This window comes from Sapajus apella, unplaced genomic scaffold, assembly GCF_009761245.1.
Source record: "Sapajus apella isolate SASKATOON/1434 unplaced genomic scaffold, GSC_monkey_1.0 scaffold31, whole genome shotgun sequence".
Classification (NCBI taxonomy): Eukaryota; Metazoa; Chordata; class Mammalia; order Primates; family Cebidae; genus Sapajus; species Sapajus apella.
Genome location: NW_022436971.1, coordinates 1585635 through 1610115, shown reverse-complemented (window position 1 = coordinate 1610115; position 24481 = coordinate 1585635). Strand labels below are relative to the sequence as shown.

At 40.7% G+C, this 24481-nt stretch overlaps 1 protein-coding gene across 5 annotated transcripts in view; it reads right to left on the bottom strand.

The window, feature by feature from the left end:
* ITSN2 (intersectin 2) overlaps nucleotides 1-21084 on the bottom strand; it is a 163717-nt gene extending 142633 nt beyond the window's left edge. For 3 of the 5 annotated variants that reach the window (XM_032293961.1, XM_032293963.1, XM_032293964.1), the window contains exon 1: nucleotides 20619-20849. The gene's annotated coding sequence lies outside the window, so the exon portion shown is untranslated. Of the gene's footprint in view, nucleotides 1-20154; nucleotides 20501-20618 lie in introns of those variants that run through there. The other 2 variants (XM_032293959.1, XM_032293960.1) reach the window with 2 other exon arrangements.
* Nucleotides 21085-24481: the final 3397 nt, after the last annotated feature.

The following is a 24481-nucleotide window of genomic DNA, read 5'->3' as shown; positions in this document are numbered from 1 at the left end:
CTGGCCAACATGGTGAAACCCCATCTCTACTAAAAATACAAAAATTAGCTGGGTGTGGTGGCGTGTGCCTGTAATCCCAGCTACTGAGAAGGCTGAGGCAGAAGAATGGCTTGAATTTGGGAGGCAGAGGTTGCAGTGAGCCGAAATCATGCACTGCACTCCAGCCTGGGTGACAAAGTAAGACTCCATCTCAAAAAAAAAGAAAAAAAAAGTGAGAAACAGAGGTTCAGAAACAAGAGAATCAGGATACAGAGTTAAGGGTTTCAAGGAGAAAATGGTTATGTCACAGAAGTTAAGACTCAGCTATTAGTGTTGGGAATCTGTAGTAAGTGCAGTTCTAGCACAGTTATGGTATAAAAGCCAAATTGAAGTAGCTTAGGCAATAAATGTGTTAAAATAAGGGTAAGAGCCAGGGCATGGTGACACATGCCTATAATCGCAGCACTTTGGGAGGCCAAGGCAGGCAGATCGCTTGAAGTCAGGAGACCAGTCTGGTCAATGTGGTAAAACCCTATCTCTACTAAAAATACAAAAATTAGTCGGGCATGGTGGGTAGCGCCTGTGAGGCAGGAGAATAATAGTTTGAACCTGGGAAGTGGAGGTTGCAGGGAGCCAAGACAGCACCACTGTCCTGCAAACAGGGCAAGATTTCCTCCCAAAAAATAAATAGGGTGGGGTGGCTCATGCCTGCAATCCCAGCACTTTGGGAGGCCAAGGTGGGCCGATCACCTGAGGTCAGGAGTTTTGAGACCAGCCTGACCAAAATGGAGAAATCTGTCTGTACTAAAAAATATAAAATTAGCCAGGTGTGGTGGCGCACGCCTGTAATCCTAGCTACTCAGGAGGCTGAGGCAGGAGAGTCGCTTGAACCTGGGAGGCAGAGGATGCGGTGAGCCAATTGCACATTGCATTCCAGCCTGGGCAACGAGAGTGAAACTCCATTTCAGAATAAATAAATAAATAAATAAATAGGAGAAAAGATAAGATTAAGGAAAGGAAGGCAGAGTTATGATAAGGCTTTACTTCTTAGGTGAAAGAACAAAACTATTTTTATACAAAAAAAGAAAGAAAGATTTAATTTATAAAAAGGAGATGGAAGAGAAGTTACCTAACCCAAGTTAGGGCCAAAAAAAGAAGTAGTAGACAGCTCTAGAACATGAAGTTGGAACCTGGGACAGATATTTCTGGCTCTGAGAATAAAATTCAGGAAGGCCAATAAGAATGAACGAAGGCATATATAAATTTAGATGCAGAAGAAAGAGCAGTTGAGAAAGTACAGATTTTTTTTACAATTTTTCTTTTCTTTTTTAGATATATATCTTTTTGAGATAGTCAATGTTGTCCGGGTTGGAATGCAGTGGCATAATCATGGCTCACTGCAGCCTCATCCTCCCAGGCTCAAGTGATTCTCCTACCTCAGTTTTTCAAGTGGCTGGGACCACAGGAGCATGCTGCCAAACACAGCTAATTTTTTAAAATTTTGTATAGAGGTGCGATCTCCCTGTGTTGCCCAGGCTGGTCTCGAACTCCTGAGCTCAAGTGATCCTCCCACTTCAGCCTCCCAAGGCAAGCTTTCTTTGTCTTTTTTCTTTAGGCTCAGACAACAGTCCAAAGGGCAGAGCTAGAGATGGACTACTTGATCTCCTGGGCCCTCAAGTGTCTAAGCAAAAATTTCTCTCCTCTTCAAGCCAAAAAAGAGAAAGACACATGCAAATCAGTTCCCATAACTCAACCAGATATGTGCATTTCAACTTGCATTCAAATTAGCTTAGGCTCTACACATCAAAACATTTGTTAAAATGAATGAATGTGAAGGAAAACATTCTAAGCAGAGGTTACAGTGCAAGCAAAAGCAGAGTAACTAGTAGTCTGGAAAAATAGAAGGATACGTATTCACATGAAACAGTGAAGGGCTGGCCTGGCACAGTGGCTCATGCCTGTAATCCTAGCACTTGGGAGGCCGAGGCAGGTAGATCACCTTCAGCTCAGAAGTTCAAGACAAGCCTGGGCAACATGGCAAAACCCTGTCTCTACCAAAAATACAAAAAAATTAGCCAGCAATGGTGGCATAAGCCTGTGGTTCCAACTACTCGGAAGGTTGTGGAAGGAGGATTGCTTGAGGCTGTGAGGTGGAGGTTGCAGTGAGTCAAGATTGTGCCACTGTACTCCAGCCTGGGTGACAGAGTGAGACCCCATCTCAAAAAAAAAAAAAAAGGCTAATAACAATGCAAGGAACCATACAATAGATAAAAAAAAATAAGTACTATGTTAACGCCTAGCTGACACAAATGTCAATTGGCATAAGATCCTTGAAACGACCTGAAAAATTAAACATTTAAAAAAGTATAACAGAAAGTGAAAGTTGATTACCAAGAAAATAATAATTAGCCATTTTGAATAGATTGCTCCAGATATTTCCTATTTATACATTAACAAATTCCACTTTTATAAAAATGAAATTATACTTCATTGTTCTGCTTTTTTCATGTTACCAACTTTTCACAACCACAATTAATGCTACAATAAACATTCTTCATAAATGTATGTAAATATAGGTCTGTGGATGGATATGTGCTTCCAAAAATAAATTCTAGAAATGGAAGTAGCAGGTTACAGCATATGAACATTGTAATTTTAGTAGATATTACCAAACAGCCTAAATTGGACTTTACCTATAAAGTCTCTCAATACAGGCTGATAGCATAATATCAATAAGATGGGGGTTAGAGACACAACCATCTAACTCTGACTTAATTCAGAAAGACATTTTAAAGTACTTATACCAGTAATATACTCCATTTCCTTTAAGCAATTTTGCACAAACATTGTTTCCCTTAATTAAGCTTTCCTCTCCAAACAAATGTTATTTATAAGCACATACTCCACAAAAATCTCAAACACAAAAAATTTACTGAGCAGACAGTACAGACAGAGGAGGAGGGAGAACCTGAAGACCCAGTCCTGACTACCACAGTTAACAGTTTGGTATTTGTTTTTCCAGATTTATTTCATGCATTATAAACAAACACGTTATTTTTCAAACCCAAATAAAATTATGCTAGTCAATTAATAGTATATTTTTTATTATATATATTATAGATATCCTTCAATAGCAATATATAGTACATCAATCATATCCTTTTAAATAGGTGTACAGTATTTTATTATATGGATGTACCAGAATTTATTTTAGCTACCTTCCATTGGTGGACATTAAGATGGTTTCCAGTTTTTTGCTTAATAAATCATACTACTTTCAACATCCTCTTGTATATACTGAGTATTTAGGTAGGACAATACTTCTAGAAGGAGAATTACTGGGTATCAAGTTGCTTTCCAAAAATTTATTAATAGTATCATTTTATATTCCCATTGGTATGTAAACATGCTTGTTTCTGTATAATCTTGCCAATATCTGGTATAAACAATTATTTTATACATTGCCAACTTGAATGGCAATTTTTTTTTTATTTCATTTCTCTGATTAGGTAACTCACCGTCTTCCATATATCTATCATATATATTTCTCCTATGAATTACCTATTCATTATTTTGCCTATTTTCTTTTTTTTTGAGATGGAGTTTCACTCTGTCGCCCAGGCTGTAGTGCAGTGGCGCAGTCTCGGCTCACCACAACCTCCACCTCCCGGGTTCAGGCAATTCTCCTGCCACAGCCTCCCAAGCAGCTGGGATTACAGGCATACACAACCACGCCTGGCCAATTTTGTATTTTTAGTAGAGATAAGGTTTCATCAGGTTGGTCAGGCTGGTCTAGAACTCCTGGCCTCCAATGATCCACCCGCCTTGGCCTCCCAAAGTGCTGAGATTACAGGCATGAGTCATCACGCCCAGCCTATTTTGCCCATTTTCTATAGCATGCTGTTCAATGGAAATACAACACAAACTACATATGTAATTTTAAATGTTCTAGTAGCCACATTTTAAAAAGTAAAAATAGGCCAGGTGCGGTGGCTCATGCCTATAATCCCAACACTTTGGGAGGCTTCAAGGCGGGTGGATCACTTGAGATCAGGAGTTCAAGACCAGCCTGGCCAACATGGTTAAAACCCCATCTCTACTAAAATATAAAAATTAGCTGGGTGTGGTGGCCAGTACCTGTAATCCCAGCTACTTGGGAGGCTGAGGCAGGAGAATAGCTTAAACCTGGGAGGCAGCAGAGGTTGCAGTGAGCCCAGCTCACACCAGTGCACTCTAACCTGGATAACAGACTCCATCTCAAAAACAAAAAAAAATAAAAAGTAAAAATAAACAGGTAAAATCTGTGTTAATATATTTTATTTAGCTTATATCTAAATATTATCTCAATATATGATCAGTATAAAAATTCTTAAAACATTTTACATTCTTGTACTAAGTCTTCAAACTCCAGATTTTACACTTATTATACACTTAGAGTACTTCTCAATATAGAACTAGCCACATTTCAAGTGCTGATTAACTGTATGTTGCTAAAGGGTACTGTATGGGATAGTTCTATAGCATCTTCATATGTGAGAGTGCATATTTCCCCCATTTCAGCCTTTTGTTTACCTATAATTTTTATTGTACAAATAATTCAAAAGCAAAGGCTTCAAACAATGTATAATTATGAAGAACAAAACATGAGTCATTCTTTATTACCCCACTCACAGTACCATTTCCAAGATAACATATTAGCCATTTGACATACATTCTCACAGCCTATTTTTACATATTGTATAAATGTATATATATCCATATGTATTTTACAGTGTCTTAACCTTCTTCTAAGATAATACCCATCAGAAATACTATATTCTTTTTAATTCCACATAACATTCAACAGGACAGATAGATCAAAATTTATTTTTTAATATACATGTAATATATTTATATTCTTATCGTAAAAAACTTAAAACATACAAATAAAGCAAATTTCCTTTGACCACCCTTCCTGATCAGTCTCTTAAAATACCCAATGTTAACAAGAAGACCTGTAACCACAGATATTTTTCTATGCATTATAATAACAGATATATTGATAGTAAGCTTTTACCTATAACATATGCTATAAATGCTTTTAATCCAGCTTGTTTGCCTTTTAATTTTAGGTTATCTTTCATTATACCAATTTAAATTTATCAATCTTTCCTTTATGATTAGTGAGTGTCTTGTCATACAAAGAAAGGCTTGTGTCATACAAAGTCTTAAACCAGAAAATTGTCCTATACTTTATTCTAGTGGCTCTATGATTTAGGGGTTTTATGTAGATATTTGATCTACGTGGATTTCATTTCGGAGTGAAGAAATGGATATGAGTCCAAATTGTTTGCTCTACCCTTTTACCATCACCACTTGCAATATCTAGCAGTGTCTACCTACTTATCTCTATGACCCCTAAGACTGTATCCCAGCCTATAAAGATGGAAAGGCAGAAGGGTAGAGTACAGGTTGGGCGCGGTGGCTCATGTCTGTAATCCCAGCACTTTGGGAGGCTGAGGCGGGCAGATCACGATGTCAACAGATCGAGACCATCCTGGCCAACATGGTGAAACCTAGACTCTACTAAAAAAATACAAAAATTAGCTGGGCATGGTGGCGTGTACCTGTAGTCCCAGCTACTTGGGAGGCTGAGGCAGGAGAACTGCTTGAACCCAGGAGGCGGAGGTTGCAGTGAGCCAAGATCAAGCCACTGCACTCCAGCCTGGCGCCAGCGACAAAGCAAGACTCTGTCTCAAAAAAAAAAAAAAAAAAAAAAAGGTCGAGTACAGCACGAAAAGGAGGACAAGGGATTAACTACAGAGAGAAAAAACTTAACAAATCCTACTTTAGCCAGGTGATTAAGGTCAACATCAACAGTCATAAAGCATACAGACAGTATGTGCTCTTGATAAAATGAAAGTAGCATTTTGCTTTTGTGATCTTCCTCCTAAAAATTCATTAACTTAGTCCAAGCATGACAAATCATCAAATTCCAATATACCTACAATATATTTATATATCTCCTACAGTATCTGTCCAGTAATGTCTCAAAACTGTCAAAAAAAAAAAAAAAAAAGTCATTAAAAACAAGGAAAGTCTAAGGAACTGTCACAACCAAGAGGAGTCTAAGGAGTCATGACAGCTAAATGAAATGTGGTAACTTAGAACAGAACAAGGACGTTAAGTAAACACTAAGGAAACTGAAATAATGCATAGACTTCAGTTAATAATAAATCAATACTGGTTCATTATTTCTAACAAACGTACCATACTGATATAAGATATTAATAATAGGGGAAACTATGTATGGGGTGCATAAAGGGATATATGGGAACTCATTCTATCTGCTCCATTTTTCTGTAAATTTAAAACTGTTCAAAAAATAATAAAGTCTATCAATTTTATAAAAAGCAAATACCGGCCGGGCGCGGTGGCTCACGCCTGTATCCCAGCACTTCGGGAGGCCGAGGCGGGTGGATCACGAGGTCAAGAGATTGAGACCATCCTGATCAACACGGTGAAACCCCGTCTCTACTAAAACTACAAAAAATTAGCTGGGCATGGTGGTGCGTGCCTGTAATCCCAGATACTCAGGAGGCTGAGGCAAGAGAATTGCCTGAACCCAGGGGGCGGAGGTTGCGGTGAGCCGAGATCACGCCATTGCACTCCAGCCTGGGTAACAAGAGCGAAACTCCGTCTCAAAAAAAAAAAAAAAAAAAAAAGCAAATACCTCCAGAAGTAGAAGAGTACATGCAGAGTAAACATGTGCCTCTAATTTTGACCACATTCATTAAGAACAAAATATCCATTTGATCCATATAGAAATTTATCTTAAGAAAATAATCTAAAGAGGGAAAATAGATTGCAAGCACACATAGTACAGTTTTATCAATATTAGAAAAAATATAAATAAGCTAATTTATCTAAAAATAGAGAAAGAAGCAAAAATTTAAGTTATATTCACTCAGAATATTTACCTTTAAATGATAGTTTCAAGTCTATAAGAAATTTAAAATGTTTATTATATAACATAAATTTAAAAAAAAATACAAATTGAAGGCCAGGCGTGGTGGCTCATACCTGTAATCCTAGCACTTTGGGAGGCCAAGGTGGGCAGATCACCTGAGGCTGGGAGTTCAAGACCAGCCTGACCAACATGGAGAAACCCCCATCTCTCTAAAAATACAAAATTAGCCAGGCATAGTGGCACATGCCTGTAATCCCAGCTATTCAGGAGGCTGAGGCAGGAGAATCACTTGAACCCAGGAGGCAGAGGTTTCGTGACCTGAGATCACACCATTGCACTCCACCCTCAGCAACAAGAGCAAAAACTCCATCTCAAAAAATAAAATAAAATAAAATACAAATTGCATAGACTATGAATGCAAATTTGGGTTTTTCTTTTTTTAATCTTATATGAACCTACACCAAAATGTTAAGCAATTAAAAACAATTAAGGCCAAACATGGTGGCTAATGCTTGCAATCCTAGTGTTTTGGGAGGCCAATGCGGGAGGATTGTTTGAAGCCAGGAGTTCAAGACCAGCCTGGGAACACAGTGAATCCCCATCTCTACAAATAATTTTAAAATTAGCTGGGTGTGGTAGTTGGTGTGCATCTGCAGTCCTAGCTACTCAGGAGACTGAGGTAGGAGGACCACTTGAGCCCAAGAGTTCGAGGTTACAGTGAGCTATGAACATGCAACTGAACTCCAGCTGGATGACAGTGAGACCTTATATCTATAAAAATAAATAAAAAGTAAAAGTAAAAAACAAATACTAAGATGTTAGTAAAGCTCTTACTCTTCAGTAAAGAGAAGTCTGTGGTAAACTTACAAACTTACAACTAGTTTTTCAAATACTATGAATTTCTTTCTTTCCTTTTCTTTTTTTTTGAGACAGAGTTTCACTGTTACCCAGGCTGGAGTGCAGTGGCATGATCTTGGCTCACTGTAACCTCCACCCCCCAGGATCAAGCGATTCTCCTGCCTCAGCCTTCCAGGTAGATGGGTTTATGGATGCCCGCCACCACACCTGGCTAATTTTTGTATTTTTAGTTTCACCATGTTGGCCAGGCTGGTCTCGAACTCCTGACCTCAGGTGATTCACTTGCCTCGGCTTCCCAAAGTTCTAGTTCTAGGATTACAGGCGTGAGCCACTGCACCTGGCCTAATACTATCAATTTCAATTCATATCAGTATCAGCAGTGCCCCTTGCCTTTGTTTTTGTTTTTTGTATTGTTTTCTTTTGAGATGGAGTCTTACTCTGTTGCCCAGGCTGGAATACAGTGGCACAATCTCAGCTCACCGCAACCTCTGCCTCCCAAGTTCAAGCGATTCTCCTGCCTCAGCCTCCCAAGTAGCTGAGATTACAGGTACCCGCCACCACACTCGACTAATTTTTTGTATTTTTAGTAGAGACCACGTTTCACCATGTTGGCCAGGCTGGTCTCGAACTCCTGACCTCAAGTGATCCACCCGCCTCAGCCTCCCAAAGTGCTAGGATTACAGACGTGAGTCACTGCACCCGGCCAGCCTTGTCTATTTTTTAGTCTACTATAAATGATAATAAGTAACAAGTCTCTTTTACTAAAAGCATTTAACTGAAATTACCATTTCATCTCAAATCCAGCCATGCTACATCCAGTGCTAAAAACTACAGACGAAAAGTACACTCCTATGAACACACGCTACTGCAGAGGCAGAAAGAGCCTAGCATCCAAACTGATGCCATGCCCCATAAGGGCCTGCATGTGAATAACTTTTATCTGTGATTGGTAGTTTCAGATCTCATCCAAAACACTAACAGAAGAGTAAAGAAATTCAAAGTAGCAGCTAATGGGTAGAAAAGCACTCGTCCATTTTTCTACACTATCAAGCCAATTTGAAATGTTATTTTTTTTTAATTAGCAATACACTTCCATTACTACAAATAAAGCATACTACCACTGTGCAAAAACAGCACTTTTGAACATCAAAAGAGTCATCCAAGAAAGCAAAAATAAAATAATAATAAATTTGGGCTGACTGCAGTGGCTCACACCTGTAATCCCGGCACTTTGGGAGGCCAAGGCAGGATGATCACTTGAGCTCAGGAGTTTGAGACCAGCCTGAGCAACATAGTGAAACTCCATCTCTACAACAACAATCATCATCATCAATATGCAACGAGGATTTTTTTTTTTAAAGCAAACTCCAAAATCTAACAGGAAAAAAAATTACCAGCAAAAAATAAAAAAGAGATATTCTAACATGGAATTTGTTACACTAAAACCAACTGCATACCCAGAAAACATCCTTCACTGACAGCAACACCTAACCAAAGCAAGGTCTCACTTCCCCCAAATATTCCAAACCACAAATTTACAAATTCTTTTCATCAACCTGAATTCTTTAATTTGGGTGGTCATGGACTTCTTTTTTTTCTTATCTGATAAAACCCATGGTTGTTCTGTCATGAACTTCTTTTTTTTCTAATCTGATAAAACCCATGGTTGTTCTTCCTGGAAAAACACAAATGTACAAAATCTGGCACGTAATTCCAAAGGTTTCACACCTCCAAAGCCAACTGCAGACTTTCAGAGGATTCATATATCCCGTAGCTTAAATGTTTAACGATAACATACACAAATCCTCATTCTTAAAAAAAAGCTTTAAGATAATGAAGTGGGAAAGACCCTTCCAATTATATAATCCATTCATTCCCAAACTATTTTTGTAAAGGAATAAAAGAATGGCTACTCCACAGACAGAGAGCAGCCTCATTCCCAAACCAATCTAACCATCGCCCACCTAAGTAGGACAAGAGATCCAACCTACTCACCTCCTCCCATTTTCTAGTACACAAATAACTCCCTAATGAAGAACTGTAGCAATGTAACAAATACAGAAGACCAAAGTGGTCCACAAAAATGTAAATGTAACATTAATTCTATAATTAGATTAATCCAAGAATAACAGCAATTGGAACCACAGCCAATTTGAGACACCACCACTGATGCAGTGAAAACAATATCTATCTGAATGTGAGCATGCATCATCCTAATTTTCTAGTGCTGCCAAAGCATGGTATAGCTGACAGATTTCTTAGAAGAAAACTAAATTAGAGCCCTCAGTAAGCTCTAGAAACGTGCTAATTTTAGTTTGTGAATACTAAATTTCAGCAATTCTTAATAACTCAGATTATTAGTAGGTAGCTCATTCTAACACATAATATCAGAGGTTATGGGAACGGAATAATAATGGCCCCTGAGAAATGAGGAGACATTTTATATTTCTGGTTCATTATCCCTTAGGAAAAGCTTCTGATCTAGTGTGTGTCTTAGACCATACTGAGGAAGCATTAATCTAAGCCAGTAATTTTCTTTCTTTTTTTTTTTTTTTTGAGATGGAGTTTCACTCTGGTTGCCCAGGCTGGAGTGCAATGGCGCAATCTCAGCTCACTGCAACCTCCACCTCCCAGGTTTAAGCAATTCTCCTGCCTGAGTCTCCCAAGAAACTGGGATTACAGGTGCCCGCCACTATACCTAACTAATTTTTTGTAGTTTTCATAGAGATGAGGTTTCACCATGTTGACCAGGCTGATCTCAAACTCCTGACCTCAGGAGATCCATCCGCCTTAGCCTCCTATCGTGCTGGGATTACAGGTGTGAGCCACTCACTGCGCCCAGCTTAAGCTAATCATTTTCAACAATTTTTCCACTGTGACTCTGAGTAATGGCTCACCAACAGTATAAAATTAACCTCCTAAACTGGAACTCAACATACATCGCTGGTGGGAATATAAAACAGATCAACTGCTTTGGAAAACAATTCAGAAGTTCCTCAAAATGTTAAACATAGGTTGCCATGTAAGACAGCAATTCTACCCCTAAGTATGAGTCGAAGATGAAAGAAAACATATGTCCCAAAACCTGTACACAAATTCTCACAGCAGCATTATTCATAATAGCCAAAAGGTGGAAGCAACCAAGTGGAGGAAACAAATGTCCATCAACTACAGATGAATGAATAGACAAAATGTGGTATATTTGACATAAAAAGAAATGAAGTACTGATCCATGCTATAACATCGATGAATCTTGAAATCATTATGGTAAGTAAAAAAAGTGAGTCACAAAAGACCATATATCGTATAATTTCATTTACATGAAATGTCTAGGATAGGCAATTTTATGGGCACAAAGTAGACTAGTAGCTACCTAGAGCTAGGGGTTGCTGAGGGAAATGGAAAGTGACTGCCATTGGGTATAGGAGGTTATTTTAAGAATGACGAAAATGTTTTAAAATTAGATAGTGAAACTGGTTGCACAAGTCTGTGAATATACTAAAAACACTGAACTATAAACTTTAAAAGGGTGAATTTTATAATATATGTCGTAACAGAGCTGGTTTTTAAAAATCCATTCACATGGCATATAAGATGTTTTAGGCTCTCTCTTCTGCCTACCTTTCCAGAGCTGAAATATCTCCCCACCTCCACCTCCATTTGATTTTATTCCCATGCCCTCTCTCTCTGCACCTGTTGGAACTACCTACCTTCTGAGTGACACTTCCACTAATGATAGCTTCCTTTGCCACCATCCCATTTTGTCTTGTATTATCTCATTAAACTACATACCAGCTAGCATTGTTACTTTTGTTTCCATGCCTGCCCTACTTCTATTAGACCATGAGCTCTTCTGAATGGCTCTTCCACTTCATATACCTAGTGCCCAGCAGTCAGCCACATGGTAGGTACTAAAATATTATTTAATAAGCACAGGTTAGACTGGGCGTGGTGGCTCACGCCTGTAATCTCAGCACTTTGGGAGGCTGATGTGGGTGGATCACGAGGTCAGCAGTTCAAGATCAGCCTGGCCAACATGGTGAAACCTCATCTCTACTAAAAATATAAAACTTAGCTGGGCATGGTGGTGGACACCTGTAATCCCACCTACTCCAAGAGCTGAGGCAGGAGAATCACTTGAACCTGGGAGGCAAAGATTGCAGTGACCCAAGATTGTGCCACTGCACTCCTGTCTGGGTGACAGAGCAAGACTCTGTCTAAAAAATAATAATAATAAAATAAGCACGGGTTAGCATTCTTTCAACTGCATGGAAGACAAACCCAGCAACTTGAGTTTGAATCTCAATGTGAGTACTTCCTAGCTTTGTGGACTTCCACATGACATAGCTTCAATTTCCTAACCTAGTAATGTGTATACAGTAGACCCCCGTATCTGCAGTTTCACTTTCTGAAATTTCAGTTACCTGTGGTCTCAAAATATACAATGAAAATTCCAGAAATAAACAACTCATACATTTTTAATTGTTCACCATCCTGGGTAGCATGGTAAAATCTTGTATTGCCCTCCTCCGTCCCAACCAGGACAAAAGTCATCCCTTTGTCCAGGGATACCTTTGTCCAGGGTATCCACTGTGTCTACGCTGCCTGCCCATCAATCATTTAGAAGCTGTCTCAGTTATCAGATCGACTGTCACAGTATCACAGTGCTTGTGTTCAAGTAACCCTTATTTTACTTAATAATGACCCCAAAGTGCCGGGCACGGTGGCTCAAGCCTGTAATCCCAGCACTTTGGGAGGCCGAGGCGGGTGGATCACGAGGTCAAGAGATCGAGACCATCCTGGTCAACATGATGAAACCCCGTCTCTACTAAAAATACAAAACATTAGCTGGGCATGGTGGTGCGTGCCTGTAATCCCAGCTACTCAGGAGGTTGAGGCAGAAGAATTGCCTGAACCCAGAAGGTGGAGGTTGCGGTGAGCCGAGATCATGCCATTGCACTCCAGCCTGGGTAACAAGAGTGAAACTCCGTCTCAAAAAAAAATAATAATAAATAATAATAATAATAATAATAACCCCAAAGTGCAAGAGTAGTGATGCTGGTAATTCGGATATGCCAAGGAGAGGCCACTTCCTTTAGGGGAAAAGGTGAAAGTTCTCAATACGGAAAGGAAAAATTTGTATGCTGAGGTTGCTAAGACCTACCGTAAGAACGTCTCATATCTCTGAAATTGTTAACAGTATATTATGATAATTGTTCAATTTCATTATTATTATTAATCTCTTACTGTGCCTAATTTATAAATTAAACTTTATCATAGGTATGTATATACAGGAAAAAACATAGTGTTAGTGTATATAGGGTTCTGTATTATCCATGGTTTCAGGCCTCCCCTAGGAGTTTTGGAATGTATTCCTTGCAGATAAGCAAGTACTACTGTAATTGTACCTAAACGCCAGGTTATTTTAAGGCTTAGATATCACTTCTAGAAAACATCTGGCACACAGAAGATGCCCGTAAATGATGATGATTACAATTACAATTATTTCAACATTATTTTCAGTAGAATCATTAATCTGTTTTACTGAAACAAATTAGAGTTGTTCCAATTATTAATAAAAGGACATGTTTTTCTCACTTTAATCAATATTTGAGAAAAAAGTTATTATAATTTCTAGAGGCTTAGGTCCCAAATATATAAAGCATTAAGACCTAAAAGCCTCAAAGATAAATTATCTATACAAACTTAGTTCTTAATTCTAGTTCTGCAATTTAGCAACTTCAGTTTAGATTTTTTTTTTTTTTAAGCTGGAGTTTCATTCTTGTTGCCCAGGCTAGAGTACAATGGTGTGATCTCAGCTCACTGCAACCTCCGCCTCCTAGGTTCAAGCAATTCTCCTGCCTCAGCCTCCCTAGTAGCTGGGATTAAAGTCTCCCACAGCCATTCCCGGCTAATTTTTGTGTCTTTAGTAGAGATAGGCTTTCGTCATGTTGACCAGGCTGGTCTTGAACTCCTACCTCAGGTGATCCACCTGCCTCATCCTCCCAAAGTGCTGGGATTACAGGCATCAGCTACCACGCCTGGCTTCCTTAGATTTTTAAGCACAAATTATAAACTCAGATTTTTATAAATGTTGAGGTTAGCCTTCAAAGAATCAACCAATAAGCCAGGAGGCATAAAAGAACAGGAATAGTAAACTAATACTGAAGTGGTTAGTACTCAAATTCTATTGAAGATTTAAATTAAACCAGTTTTCAAAGAATAGTCAACAACTCTGAACAAAACAATTCACCCACATAAAGGGGAATAAAAACACCCAAGAATAGCTTGTGACTCAGCCTGTATTCGTATAAGATGTGCTGAGGGGAGCTGACTATTTAGCCTATAGTCATCTGTCTCATATCAAGACTAAATATTACAGCAAAACTATTTACTTGACATGAATTAAAAGTACAGATGAAAAAAAATTCAGATAGACGCTTCACTTTCAAGTAAAATATCACCTCTTTGAAACAAAGATGACTTTTAGGTTTTGAAGCCATACAAGAAAACAAAAGAATAAACAAATTCTATATAATCTATATAATAAATATTTAAAACTTTGAAAACAAACTTAAAAGGTAAACAAATGAGGAAAAATTGTAACATGATCAGCAATTAATATTTTTAATGTACAGAGGGCTATTATAATAACGAAAACACTAAGACCTCTAATAATCTATGAAAGAAGAAATAAAAGTAGCTAACAAATTTTAACATCATTAATAATTAAGAAAACGAGGCTAGGCACAGTGGTTCATGCCTGTAATCCCAGCACTTTGGGAGGCTGAGGTGTGGCAAATCGTTTGAGCTCAGGAGGTCGAGACCAGCCTGAGAAACATGGTCTCAATAAAAACTACAAAAAAATTAGTTGGTCCCACTGGGAGGCTCAGGTAAGAGGATGGCTTGAGCCCAGGAAAAGGAGGCTTCAATGAGCTGAGATGGCAGTAAGCTGAGATCCTGCCACTGCACTCCAGCCTGGGCAACAGAGCTAGACCCTGTCTCAAAAACAAAACAAAACACTGGCTAATACCCAGGGCTAGCAAAAGTGAACAAAACTGGGTGCTTGCAGGCATAGTTCATGGGAGTGCATACTGTTGTTATTCTTCAGAAGGCACTCTGAAAACATATGTCAAGACTCCTACCAACATTCATATCCTATAAATCAATAATTTCACTTCTGAGAATCTGTCATAAGAAAATAACAGGAAATGTGGGAAATGCTTTAATTACGAAGATTCGCAGCATTAGTAATTATTGAAAAAAAACTACAAAATGAATGTCCAAAAATAAAGGAATATACTAAGTCAAGTATCATGCTTCCACTTAAAATCAAATTCATATGATATGTGGATTAAATCTCAATAAAGCTATTTTGTGATCAAGTTCAGTGAGATCACATAATAACATGGAAACTGCTTATGTTCTTACAACTTAAAACTTACATTTTTATATAAATGTGCATACTTATCATTATAAAAATTAAAACAGCAGCCATCAATCACGAATATTTACTAAGTGCCAAGCCGTACACTACAAATCATTACAAATTATCATGGTTACCTTGTTATCACTGATACCATCACCACGTCCATCCTGGAAGGGTCTCAGGCCCAGGGCCATCACCAACTGTGGGGCTGCCCAAGATAAATCACACTTTAAAGGAGGCCTCACTAAACATTTTCATAGGCCCCTTGGGAATGTTAAAAACAAATTTGGAAATTGAGCCCAATGGGACTGTGGGTCTGTTCTACCCTACTTTCCGGTCTTCTTTATATAGATTATTCTGATAGTAAGATTAAAAATTAAGAGCAAAAAGGCTAATTTACTTTCCAGTCACTGGGTAAAACAAAGACCAAAATAAGGACTATGTTAGGTTGGTTTGAAATTTCTCACTGAAGCAAGTTAAAATAACGGGTAACATCAGGCACTTACACTAAACAGAAGTCACTGTGCTAAGTGACTTTATGTTAGATATAACAACAGTAGGAGCTATTTATATGCACTTTATGTTACATATAACAATAGTAGGGCTAGGTAATATTTCCTCATTTTACAGATGAGGGAACAGAGGAAGCCGAAGAGAATTAAAAGTCACTTGCCCAAGATCATACAGTTATTTGATGTCAGAGCTGGCAGCAAGAGGTTTAAATTCAGAGGCTATACTCTTATCCTCTATAGTTATGATGAAAATAAATGAAATTTTTATTACAACCATATAAACTTTATGTAAAATGAATATGCATTCATGAAGAAAATGATCCAAAGAACACGAAACAGCTGGTTAAATAAAACGGGTGTTTAGCATCTGGTAACAGTCCCCTACTCCACTAAATGTCTATCATAATCCTCTGCTGGCTTCCTGATGTAGCTATGAAATTATATTTTGAGTGAACCTCTCGAAACAATACATTCTGCAAATGAAATATGCTGCCCTCTTGGAGCTGCGAAAATACATAATTCTTGATCTATTAACTGTCCTAATTCTGTTCAGTTACCTCCCTTCCTTTCCCACTTCCTCTTTGCTCTCATATCCTTTAAGACCAGTTTAGTTTCTCCTCCTTAAGAATACCTATATTCACACTTTACCCAAGAGAACTCTAACATTAGTGTCTGCGCTCTACAGTTGTAAGATGTTGCAAAATCAAAAAAATGAACTCAAGTAAAAAATACAGTATTTCTGATGTCCCTTCAACTTTAGATCTATCCACTTACAGAATTAATTATAAACATTCTTATTTTCCTACTTCATACTTGGAATCCTGTTTTTAACAATCAGCACACAGTAACCAAAACAGACATACAGGCCAATGGGCCAATGGAACATAACAGAGACCTCGGAAATGACAACACACCTCTACAACCATCTCATCTTCAACAAACCTGACCAAAAAAAACAATGGCGAAAGGATCTCCTATTCAGTAAATGGTGTTGGGAAAACAGGATAGCCACATACAGAAAACTGAAACTGGACCCCTTCCTTACACACTACAGAAAAATTAATTCGAGATGAATTAAAGACTTAAATGTAAAATCCAAAACCATAAAACCCTAGAAGAAAACCTAGGCAATATCATTCAGGACATAGGAATGGGCAAAGACTTCATGACAAAAAGGCCAAAAGGAATTGCAGCAAAAGCCAAAATTGACAAATGGGACCTAATTAAACTAAAAAGCTTCTGCACAGCAAAAGAAACTATCATCAGAGTGAACAGGCAACCTACAGAACAGGAGAAAATTTTTGCTATCTACCCATCTGACAAAGGTCTAATATCCAGAATTCACAAGGAACTTAAACATATTTACAAGAAAAAACCCCATCAAGAAGTGGGCAAAGGATATAAACAGACACTTCTCAAAAAAAGGCATTTTCATGGCCAAGAAACATATGAAAAAAGGCTCAACATCACCGATCATCAGAGAAATGCAAATCAAAACCACAATGAGAGACACCATCTCACACCAGTCAGAATGGTGATTATTAAAAAGTCAAGAAACAATAGCTGCTGGTGAGGCTGTGGCAAAATAGAACATTTTAACACTGTTGGTGGGAATGTAAATTGGTTCAACCATTGTGGAAGACAGTATGGTGATTCCTCAAGGATCTAGAACCAGAAATACCATTTGACCCAACAATCTCATTACTGAGTATATATCCAAAGGAATATAAGTCATTCTACTATAAAGACACAATTGACACGTATGTTTATTGCAGCACTATTTACAATAGCAAACACATGGAACCAACCCAAATGCCCATCAATGATAAACTGGATAAAGAAAATGTGATACATATACACCATGGAATACTATGCAGCCATAAAAGGGAATGAGATCATGTCCTTTGCAGGGACATGTATGAAGCTGGAAGCCATTATCCTCAGCAAACTAACACACGAGCAGAAAATCAAACACCTCATGATCTCATTCATAAGTGGGAGTTGAACACTAAGAACACATGGACACAGAGAGGGGAACAACACACACCAGGGCCTGTTGCAGGGTGGGAAGTGAGGGGAGGGAACTTAGAGGATGGGTCAATAGGTGCAACAAATCACCATGGCACACATATACCTATGTTACAAACCTGCACATTCTGTACACGTATCCCATATTTTTTTTAGAAGAAATAAAAAAAAATCGGCACCCAAGTCTGCCTTTCTTCAAAAATCATTTTTCCACAATTTTTTTTTCCATAAATAAGGAAACTAAAAAAACTAGAATCCAAAAAAAGAAAAAGAAAATGCACTGTTAGTTGGTAATAAATATATCACATTTTTGGTAATGTAATTCGTTTATTCTGAATCATTCCTGGAACTTGTTAATATAAACGTTTCACAAATAAATTTAATACATAAAAATGCTACTTAATGGAGTGCTAATATGTACTCTCACTCATTTACCAACGCATATTTTTTACTGAACCATGTAACTTTTTTTTTCTTTTTTGAGATGGAGTCTCACTCTGTTGCCCAGGCTGGAGTGCAGTGGTAAGATCTCGGCTCACAGCAACCTCCACCTCCAGGGTTCAAGTGATTCTCCCGCCTTGGCCTTCTGAATAGCTGGGACTACAGGGGTGCGCCACCATGACCAGCTAATTTTTTGGGATTTTTTAGTAGAGACGGGGGTTTCACCATATTGGCCAGGCTGGTCTCGAACTCCTGACCTCATGATCCACCCACCTTGGCCTCCCAAAGTGCTGGGATTACAAGTATGAGCCACCGCACCAGGCCCATATAACTCTTTTTAAAAGTTATGAACCAAGATGACTATACCAGATAAGGCACAGGTGCTGAGGTTAAAAGGATGGCTTGAAACCTGGCTATTGTACTTACTATCTCAGAGACCAAGAGTTGTCAGTTAAACTTCAGGTTACATTTCACTTATCTTTTTGATGAGAGAATAATAATTACTCCTAGGGTCTTAGTAAGCGTTAAATGATTATGTAAAACAGCACAGAGTCTAACATGTAGTTACATTCTTGATACATGACAACCATGGTAAACATATTTTAATACTGAAGAAAGTATAGTTGAAGGATACGGCCAATATGTGATCCTCTTGTCTTATTAAAGATGGAAATTTGTAAAACTCTACAATACATTATAGCTAAAAATCCTAAGGTTACATAAGGAATTTTCTACTTTTAAAAAAAGATATACTGACTATATAAGGTGAGATGATTTTTTAAAATAAGAAAGAAAAAAGAAAAGCTTACTGAAAGCTGCTGAGTTTGGGTGATGGTTGAGTACATGTTATTTTTGTGAAAATACAAATTTTCTAACACTACTAATCCAATCCCTAGAACATGCCTAACACACCTCCTCATATTCAGGAGAAATCAAGATTTTAGCCTTGAGATGTACTGAACAATGGTACCTCCCTGCTCAATAGTTCTGTACAGGTCAAGTTTTCTCCGACAAGTTTACCTTTCATTATTATAAAGGTGAGCACAGGGAATGGTTATCAACGCATGGAAGGGTGAAAAAAATGCAAGCTTTTCAACTGCTTATTAATACTACATCAAAACAACAGCCATGCACATTTTTCCACGTTTTCAAAAACATAAAATACATCCACTTTACTTTGTAAATTATGAGAGCGTCACAGGCACAGCCAAAAAAAACCTAAAGATGAACACATCAGAGTTGTCAGCATCTTTAAATTTTGAGGGATGTCATTATTAATTCATGTAAATATTTTGTCTGATGTTTCTAGGTAGGTTTTGGGTTTTATCACTGATTAACAATATAGCAAACTAGCACAGGGAGAGAGGCAATTAATTTTTCGAAACACTTAAGAAGCTTTAACCTACAAGAGCTTATGCTACCTAAACTGAGCTGAGTAACAACACAAAATTTCAAGTCACACCTTGCCTATTTCTGAGTAAGCAGGCAAACACCAGTGAAACAAACTAGAAGCATGAAGCAAAGCAAGTCATTTCTGTGCTAACCTTAATTCCTATCATAAAGGGGTTGGCTCTATCAAAAAATATTCCTATTTCATTAACACAAGTTTCAAATAAAGCACACTTGCCTTTGGTAATTCTGCAGCGACAAAGCGCATAATTAATAAATCCCAATGGATTATCTTTCTACAGAATGCAAAGCCATCTGCAGTTTCAGCCTCGGTTTACCCATTCACTATGCACAAGCGGACGTCTTTAAAACAAACAAAAAAGCAATAAACTTTATCTGTCCTGAGAAATTATATCCCTCGGTGCTTCCTCTATGCCCTGGAAGTCAACAACGCTGAAGGTAAATTTTAACATTTACAACTCCGGCGGAACGCGAGCGGTGGACGCCAAGCATCCGCCCACTGCCCTCTCGTGACTCGGGCTACTTTGACGCACCGGGATGCGGCTCACCTGACATTCCGCACCAACCCTTGCCAGCAAGGAAAACCAACTCCGCGAAAATAAAATGGGTCCCCGAGGAGGCGTGCGGGTGCCCCCAGAGCTCTCTTCTGCTCGCACCCCGAAAGCGAGGGGCCACGCCGCCCCCGACCCTCGCCGGCGTCCGCCACCTGCCAGACGAGGCCGCGACCGGGGGCCGGGGTTCGGCCGCAAGGAAGGGGAAGCCCAGCCCAGGCCCCTTCGGCGTCCGCCCCGGCCCGGCGGCAAGGGAAGGAACCCGGGGCCAGAGGCTTCCGCCTGACGCGGCCGAGCCCGCCAGGGGCCTAGTTTGGGGGCCGCCCGTGCTCCCGAGGACCCGTCCCCGTCGTGCGGAGCGCGCAGCCGCCTCAGCCCAATCCGCGGAGCCTCGGGGCGGCGGGCGCAGCGCCCGCACCTGCCCTGCGCCTTGCGGCAGCCCCGCGAGCAGCTTCACCCACCTGGCGCCCTCGCCGCGCCTCCTGCACGTCACAGCGCGACTCCGCGCTCCTTGGCACCAGCAGCCGGGGAGCGGGCAGGCGCCGGGAGACCCTGCTCTGCCGCCGTCGCGCCGCTGCAGCCGGCTTGGTCGTCAGGCCGCCGCTAGCGAACCTGTTGCGTAGCCTGTCACGGCCGCTTGGGCTCCGCGGGCGCCGCCTCAGCCCCACAACAACATGGCGGCCGCGGCCTCCGCAGGAAGCCGGGGGGCGGGGAGGTAGGCGCCGGGCTGGGCAGCAGACGGCCCGCCCGCTGCCGGGCACCTACTCCCCACCCTTGGGAGCCCGAAACTGCCCGGGCGTGGCTTCTCGCCCCCAGAGTTCCGGGGCGCTGAACCCTGAAGGTCGGCTCCGAATCGCTAGGGTCCAAAGTGCTCCTCTCTGCCCTCGGGGAAGCCCCGAAGCCCCAGACCTGGCAGCCCTTCCTGGAGCTGCGGAGACCCACCTGACTCCTCCTCCCTGAGGTGACATGCTGAGCTTGGGTGGTGCTTTTCCTGCCACGACAGACCCTGGGGTTTTGGAAAGTGCCAAGCAGTGCCTGGCACATCCCTGTTGCACCCCACACGGGGCTCTCCCTGGAACCTTCCCACTCGCCGAAATTTGCTCCACTGATGTGGGGGCACGAATTCTCTGGGAATTGGGGGGTGGAAGGTGGGAAGGAGGTTGATGTGTATTACCTCTTGAACCCTTCTCAGGGAGCTGGAGGACTTCACCATATCTGAGGGTCATCCATTCACTAACCCTCGCCCTCCTCCCTGACACAGGCAGAGCGCCCGCGGGGAGCACCCTCTACCCTATTCACACTCCCACGAGCAGCAGGAAGACTGTCTCCAGAGAGCACAGCGCGCCAAAGCTCCACTTTCTTCCCCACCCCATAGCCAAGGAACAGTTTTAGCTCAAACTCGGAATTTGTCTCTTTTTTCTCCCCGCCCAGTTCCTGGTCTTGCCCTTCACCAGGCTCTCCTTTAAGGGAAAGGCTTTCTTTTCATTGAGGTGAGGGAGGAGTTAGTGTTTCCTAATGAACGTAACCAAATGTAAGACTCAAGATTTTGGAATGTAAGATCCAAGGTTCCTTCCTTCCTTCCTTCTTCCTCCCTCCCTCCCTCCCTCCCTCCCTCCTTCCCTCCTTCCTTCCTTCCTTCCTTCCCTGGAGCAACCTCTGCCTCCTGAGTTCAAGCAATTCTCTCTGCCTCAGCTGGGATTACAGGCACGCGCCACCACGCCTAGCTAATTTTTGTATTTTGTATTTCTAGTAGAGACGGTGTTTCACCATGTTGGCCAGGCTGGTCTCGATCTCCTGACCTCGTGATCCGCCTGCCTCAGCCTCCCAAAGTGCTGGGATTACAGGCGTGAGCCACCACACCCGGCCAAGACCCAAGATTTCTTTGGCGTTTAGAAGCAGGGCAAGGGCTGGTCCAGCATCCAAAACGCATATCCCCATGATTTGATCTTCTTTGTTGGAGAAACACAGGCCATGCTCGTCTGGGTTTAGATAGCAACAGTATTTTAATTTAAAATATACAGTGGATCAGTTCATTTTGTATTTCTTGGTCCAGTCTGGCCAGGCTTTTTTATTTTTTTCTAGTATTGACATTTTCTTCTCCTTGAGTAAGATAATGTCTTGAGCCAGATCAAATGGCCCCATGGCATCTTCTCATTCCTTACCCGTTGAGGCATGTGAAGGTGAGATGGCTGCAAACCCAGGCCTATCTGAACTGGTCAGCCAGCTCATGAGGAATTTAGCAAACATCGATGATGATAAACAGGCTTTTCCCGCTCTCACACTCAGTGTTTTTCCTAACTCTTTGATTAGAACCTGACTGAGACCTGACAGACAGGTCCTGAGCTTCAGTGACACAGAGAGGCCTGACTCTTGTATGAGTCTAGGAGGCCCCTCACTTGCTGAGGACCAACCAATCTGTCCTCATCTGCAAGCAAACCACCCAGGCCAAGGATAGCAATCTTGAGCACATGGCCTCATTCCCATTGCAGACTTCACCAGTTAACTGATACCCACTTTTGGGGCCCATATTTGAGAGTCAAGTCCCCAGAATCCTTCTCAACAGTGCTCCAGAGAGTTGGCCTGAGAGGTAAAACCTATTTTTTATTCCTGTTAGGCAAATAGCCAGTCTTCATTTTTCTCCCATCCTTTGACCAATGTCATTTGTGTTTTGGGGTTCTAGACCTGGTGCAATTCACCCTGAGTCCTCTTTCCTTCTAAAGGAGGTGCCAAATCTCAACGGGACACAAATGGAATTTGTAGAAAGAGATGCTTATAAAGGAGTAATAAATTTAAAATATTTACAAGCCCTTCTAAAATAAACCAAAAAGCTAACAACCGCTCGTGGAAATCAGGGTTCTGAATGCATGCCTACAGTATCCCAAGCACTAAAACAACCATCCCAGGGTTCCTTCAGAACTCTGAGGCCAGTTTGTCCATCTTGCGCTACTCTATCATAGCCCAAAATACAAGCCCCTCCAGTTATCTATCTTCTCTGTCACACATACCTCCCACCCTGTGTAATTCAGGGATAAATTTGGGCAATATTAAGCATTTGGTGATTGGATATAAGTAATGAGAGAGAAGAAGGAGTAAAGAGTTCTCAGGTTTTGGGGTAATGGTAGTTCTATTCAATAACATAAAGAATGGAATACAGGAGGGAAGCACAGACCTTGGAAGTGGCTGAAGAAATATTTTCCTTATTCCTCAAAGTGCTTCCAGATCCTAGTTTTCTACTCACATGCAAAACCCCCTTCGCCTGTGAGGCTTATAACACTAACTACACCCATCCTCAATCCTCGTCATTTACCATCTTCCAGGGCACTCAATGTATTCATCAAGAGTTTCTGCGCGTGGAGCAGCCAGTACTCTCCACCCAGGGCCTTCGTCATCCTCAGTGTCTTTAGTATTCATGATTCACTTAGGTGATGCAACCACCATCCCAGTTCCTTGATTTCCTCTTCTCATAGGGTGACCTTGGGAGTGTATCTGTACATTTCCTGCTTAGTATTCCCCAAATCCCACCACCTTTTGTTTACCCCTGGCACCAGCTGGAAATCAAATACCTAGAGGAACTAAGTCTTACCATGTTACATTGCTCTTCCCCTAGTTCTGCCACAATCTAGGCAAGATTCTTAGACTTGTTCCTGGTAACCTAGCTTTTACCCTGGGAGCATTTAGTTGTGATCTGTTTTCTTTTCTGCGTATTACTGATCCTTCTCCTCAACCATATATATCTTATCCTCTATCAATGTCCCCTCATGTTAGTTTTCAAAGATTCCATTCTTTACCCCATTTCTACCATGTTTGCCCTCAAAACAAACCTGCAGTGTAAGAAGAGTCTAGAATAGGTAGAAGCGCAGTTCCAGATTCCAAGCATCCCATAAGATAAATACATTATAATATAGAGTAGGAAAACTGAGAACCTGGAGCTCATATTTTATGTTATACTTTTACCTCCAAGACAATGCTGTAACTTTGGTTTTAAATAAATATAAAGAAATTAATAAGATACAGGCAACAAAAAGTCTTGATTTATCATGATATTTATCTTTTCCATGTTTTTCATTCTTTCCTGAGGATCAGAGTTTCCCTATGATAGTATTTCCCACCTGCCAAACAAACTAACCTTGAAAATGGGTGACACCGGAGGAGCAGAGGGAGGGGGAGGAAAGGGATTGAGCAGATCGTGTCATTCCCCATTTTCTCCCAAACCCCAGCTCCCAGCCCCGCAGACGCTTGGTCCTGAGCTTTGACACCTGGGGCATGGGCCCCAGGTGGAACCACTGCAGGTGCAGATCTTGGCGGTCGTAGCAAATATTCAGAC